The following is a 6,000-nucleotide window of genomic DNA, read 5'->3' on the forward strand; positions in this document are numbered from 1 at the left end:
GCAGTTACTTTAACTTTAAACAAAATACAAAATCATAAACATGTATGGCCGTTCGCAATATTAAGTCTATTTCTTACTTGAGATAAAAATCGTAACTATCGTTGACTTTTCTGTCCCAATAAAATTATCGACGGTAACTCACCTTATCCGTACACGCTGTCTGTCAATGGAACGACGTATAGCTTACCAGCGCTAGAAGTTTGTATGGAAATTTTAATTCACGCGTCCCAATATAAGGCGATAAGAATGACTTATCGGGTATAGTGGGACAGCTTCAGTTAATTACTGACAGTAGAAAGTAGTAATTTATCTTTATCTGTAGATAGTATATTGGGAACGGCCGTTAAAAACCAGAATGAAATGGCCAGAATTGAAGAGACGGTAGTTTTAAAATAGTGGCGGGTATACAATTAATGTTAGGTCATCCTGATAACACTAAATCATAACGCGATTCCCGACTAGAGAAAATCTCATGTAACTGTTTTTTTAATAAAACAAAAATTACAAAAATGTCCTCACCATGATTATGCCATAAATATTCGCTTAGCGTTTATTACGATTAGCATCGTGCTAATGCATAATTGCTTATAAATCTAAATTTACTGCTTGTTTTAACAATGTAAATTTACATTTATGCCAGAAAACTAATAATGAATCTAAAGCACCTGACATATTTATTTCAAGCGATGCATATAATCCACAACAAATATTATAAATGAGAATGTTAGTTTCTTTGTTACGCTTTTACGCCGGAGGTACTGAACCGATTTTTAATGAAATTTGGCACAGCGATAGCCTAGAGCTTGGGATAGGACATACAGGCTACATTTTATCCCGGAAAAAACCATGCTTTCCGCTGAATTCATGTCGATGAGTTATAACTATACCAATAGTAGGTTTAGTTTTCTATAGCAATCCCCACCATCTGGATTATTTATTATTTTATTATTTATTTATTAATCATTTACAGAAAGAATCTTAAAATATACCTTAGTCCCGCAAAGCTGTTTGGACAGTTTGTCTGCAGGATCAAGTCTCTTGTAATACATTAGTGCTTATTAGAACATTGATTAATTACAGTGTAATTAACAAATATTGATAAAAATATAATAAAAAATCTAATTTTAATTTTAAGGCAGTGTTGACAATAAATATTTCTTAAGTTTAGTTTTAAATTTTCTTTTACTGGTTTCTAGTCGGATGTCCTCAGGCAAGCTGTTTAATAGATAAGGTAGGCGTTTTTTCATAATCCTATCTCCGTAGTAGTGATTGATTCTAGGAACCTCGAACTTACCAGCGGACATCAACCGAGAATCGTGGTTGTGCATAATTGGGTTATGTTCTTGATTGCCATGATTGTTAATGGCTAATAAGTACTTATGTTTTAAGCTTACTGGCAATACTTTACATATTTTAAATAATTTTCTATAATCATTTTTACAATTATTTTTAACTTTTTTGGTGACGAGAAATTTTAAAAATCGCATTTGAAGTGATTCGACTCTATCGATATATGTTTTAAAAGTAAGCCCATAGCTATCAAGCACTAATCAATTATGGATTCCACCAAAGAAAAGTATAAGCACTTTAGGGTACTAATGGGTATTCTAAAACTAAGGTGGTAAAATTTTCCTAGTAGAATTCTTAATTTGCTACAAATAAAGTCATCATGGTGGAACCAGGAGAAAGTGGAATCTACTTTAATACCTAAGTATGTTACAAAATTAACTTTTTCTATAGGATTACATAGGTAATTACTTAAATTATTATGAAAGCAGTTAAAACTGTGTGCATACAAGGAAGGCGGTGAACCTGTAGAACGAAGATAAGGCGAGCCAATCACTAGAAGTTTTGTTTTATCTGCATTTAACACAATACCATTGTCGTGTGACCATTTGACTACGGAGTCAATATCCTGTTGAACCAAGCGACACGTCTCAGCGAGGTCGGTGCCGGTACGAAGAGTACATAGGTCATCCGAGAACATGTATGCTGAACAGTTGCGTAGTGCACCACATAGGCTATTGACGTATATGAGATAGCATACTGGCCCACACCCCGAACCCTGAGGTACACCATACTGTACCTACACCTCCTCACTGAGCGAATCGCCTACCTTCACACGATATGTACGAGATGTGAGAAAGTCACGGAACCAGTTGTTCAGTGGCTGTCGCACACCACACTCATCCAATCCATTCAGGAGCGATTCCATTTCTAAAGTATCAAAAGCTTTCTTGAAATCATAAAAAAACTGCAACTATAATTTTTCTCTCTTCTAAGTTTGTATTTATCTCATCCGTAAATTTAGACAATAATGTATTTGTGCTTTTGCCTTTTTGAAAACCGTGTTGACATTCGTTTAAAATATTATGTTTTAGTAAGTAACTACCTAGCTCATTTACAATACATTTTTCCATTATTTTATCAATACTGGATAAAATAGATATAGGTCTATAATTAGAAATAACTTTACGGTCACCTCCTTTATGGATTGGACGAATAACAGATTCCTTAAGTCTGTCAGGGAACGTATGACTCTTTACAGATGTATTAATTAACTTAGCTAAAATAGGACTAACTTTATCACTAAGTAACTTTAAATCGGATATACGCACGAGATCGCTGCCGGGTGATTTGTTTTTATGCATATTATTAATAATAACTTTAACATCCCTGCTACTAACTGGTTGCTATCTCATGCTCACATCCGCTTTCTTTACATATTTACTTTTTCCTAACCATTTATCGCCACATATATGTTTTAATTCTTTAACATCATCTGAAAATTTATTTGCAAATTTATCACAAATATCTTTTGTATTGCCATGCTTTTCCATGTTACAAAGTATTATATTATCCAATGATTGTTTTTCTTTTCCTAATAAACTGTGAATTCTGTCCCATATTTTCTTGATGTTTTTATTACAATCCAAAATACTTTGCTTGTCATGCTCATTATTACATTTTACAATAGCTTTATTGCATCGATTTCTATATCTAGTATAAATTAATCTTCTTAACATATTTTTAGGATCGTTACACCATGTCTTAAATAATTTATCTCGTTCTAATATCATCCTCCTTAAATTATCATAAGTCCAGCTTTTACAATTTCTCTTATTATAAGTAAAGGTGCTAATTTGTTCCTTATAACATTCGTTATATATAGTAGTGAATATATTAGTGAATGCTTCATAAAGTTCAACTGGACATTCAATATTTAGTAGCTCAATAAAGTCTGTTTCCAGTAGCTTTTTTCTAACTAAGCGGTTATCTAGAGTTTGACGAGTAGCGGAATGTCAAACAAATCTAACACCTACCTTCACTTTAACTTTACTATTTAACTAATTTAGATTTATTTTGTGTTATTACTTTGTAAAATCACATTTATTTATAACGATTTATATGTCACTGCAACATTCATCACTAAACACGAGTATTGTACACAAATACTTGATAGCTTAATCACTTTTAACAACTTAAATTCTTTATTTTTTAATCAGCACTTCGACGTTACTTGTTTTCGATCGATACGCACGCTGAGACTGTGCGATGTGTGGCGGTCCTCCACAGTGCAGTTTTCAAGGAGCTTTCTTTCACGTACTACAAATCTGTGGAATGAGCTTCCTTATGCGGTGTTTCCGCGACGATACGACATCGATACCTTAAAAAAAAGAGCATATGCCTTCCTTAAAGGCCGGCAACGCTCCTGTGATTCCTCTGGTGTTGCAAGAGATTGTGGGCGGCGGTGATCACTTAACACCAGGTGACCCGTACGCTCGTTTGTCCTCCTACTCCATAAAAAAAAGCAATCTTCCTCGAAATAAGATTCATATAATATATTGGGAACGGGAGCGAAAACGGGAACCGGAACAAGAATAGGACATGTGATAATCTTCAATTCAAAACTTGCTTATTATTTTTAATAAAACCCTTTATCTACGCGGATGAAGTCACGGATAACAGCTAGTTGATTAAATAAAATCGTTGATTGATTTTTGAATCTCCGCTATTACCGTGTTTAGTGTTTGCTAGAATGGCCAGTACAGTTAAAAACCGAGGCGCGTACATTACATAAACATTTGCATTACTTATAACAGTGTTGCTATGTATCTGGTTTGTACAGAATACGATTTTCGACCGAACATTCGTTAAAAAACCAAAATTCTTCCGAATTTCGTTTTAAATTCGATTTAACCGAACATCGACGGCTTGAACAGAACTTCGGTATTCGTCCAAAATCGGCTCATTCGGTACAAGAAAAAATTAATCTCTATCTGTACTTTTTTGTTTGAAAATATTAGAACCAAAAATCTGTCATATCTCCCAAATTACTTAACTATAAAAAGATTTAATAAAAATGTTTACTTTTTAATTATTTAAATGATAATTTTATTTAAATTGTTATGTTAATGATTATACATGATTAATACACAAATAAAATTTGAAAAAAAATGAAGCCCGAGACTTGAACAAAGCATACAAGATTTTATGACGAAACGTCACTCGAACGGTTAGCTCAGTTGGAAGAGCACTCGCATGGAACGCGAGAGGTCGTGGGTTCGAGTCCCGCACCGTTCATAAAATTTTGTTATGAAATTTTATGTGTGTATTTATCCTAGAAGTGAGGGTTATCACTTTATACACATAACAAATTGTTTTGTGCTATAATTTTGCTCGCTGATATCGTTCTATAAACCAATTTAGAGACCGCTTAATAATGGCATCAAGGCGAATATCAAATAAATAGGAGAATCCGACAAAAATTATCTAAAAATGATTTAAATTTAATAGAAACTATCAACGATTCCCGAAACGATACGCAATTTTTGTTAAAGTTCGACTATATCTTAAATTCGAATTTAGAATAACCTTTTTTATGCACCACAACACTTAAAACAACAATTAAAACCTCCTTTAGCATTTTATTTTCTAAAAGGACGGAATAAATTTCCTCTGTTTTTTTTGCAAACGATTTACATTACTACGACGTTTACAAATATTAATGTAAAGAAGACGTATTTAGAAAAGAAAGTCCTACAAATGAAATTTTTGGGTTGGTGTATTTGTGGGAGATTTCCCACCGTTAGATAATCTGAAATAAGCCTAATTTTTGCGTTAGTTCACGTCCGCCTTTCTGATGTATATTAAATCACTTCCTCCTTTCTGGTACTCTATAAGTCACCTATAAGGTGATATTTATTCACACGCAACAAATCTAAAAACTATACTTATTTATTCAAATTCAAATTCAAATATTTTTATTCAAAATAGGATGTGGCATCACTTATTGAAAGTCAAAAACTACCACCCATTCCAAAATGAATGCCTCAGACCTGAGAAGAATGGGCGCAACAAACTCAGCGGGCTTTTTTTTTCATCGAATAAATATGTTTACAAAGTAATATTGTACAATTAATCTTATTATTTAATAGCCTGAGGGCGGTCATTCCATTCCCAATCTGTGGTATCATTAAGAAAGTCATTTATGTTATAGTAACGTTTACCACACAAACGTTTTTTAACAATTCTTTTGAATAACGTTATACTTTTGTTTTGAACATTTTCTGGCATCTTATTGTAAAAGCATATACATCGCCCCACAAAAGACTTACTAACTCGACTTAGCCGAGTAGTAGGCATCATAAGTTTATGTCTGTTCCTGGTGTTAACATTATGGTTATGACAGTTTCTGGCAAATTCACTTATGTGCCTATGAACATACATTACGACTTGATCCGTTGACCGAAATAGCTGCCAGTGCTTGGGTTTCCAGTAGCCTTATTAAGGCACGAAGATAGTACTATGTACATTCTCCGCGCCTCTGGGCCACACGGGCCTAGTGTTTCGATACCAAACGGCACAAAGATGTATGACTCACTTAGACCGAAATATTTGCGACGCTTGCTGTCTTCGGTAGTCGAAGCAGCAGCCACAGCATCAACTGACGTAACTTGGACACGAGAAGGAGCGAGAGTGTCGACGCTTGCCATACTA

General features: G+C 33.9%; 1 pseudogene; it reads right to left on the reverse strand.

Annotated features, from left to right (window-relative positions):
- Positions 1-2,215, reverse strand: part of LOC126979312 (uncharacterized) — a 68,725-nt pseudogene extending 66,510 nt beyond the window's left edge.
- Positions 2,216-6,000: the final 3,785 nt, after the last annotated feature.

This window comes from Leptidea sinapis, chromosome 3, assembly GCF_905404315.1.
Source record: "Leptidea sinapis chromosome 3, ilLepSina1.1, whole genome shotgun sequence".
NCBI lineage: Eukaryota > Metazoa > Arthropoda > Insecta > Lepidoptera > Pieridae > Leptidea > Leptidea sinapis.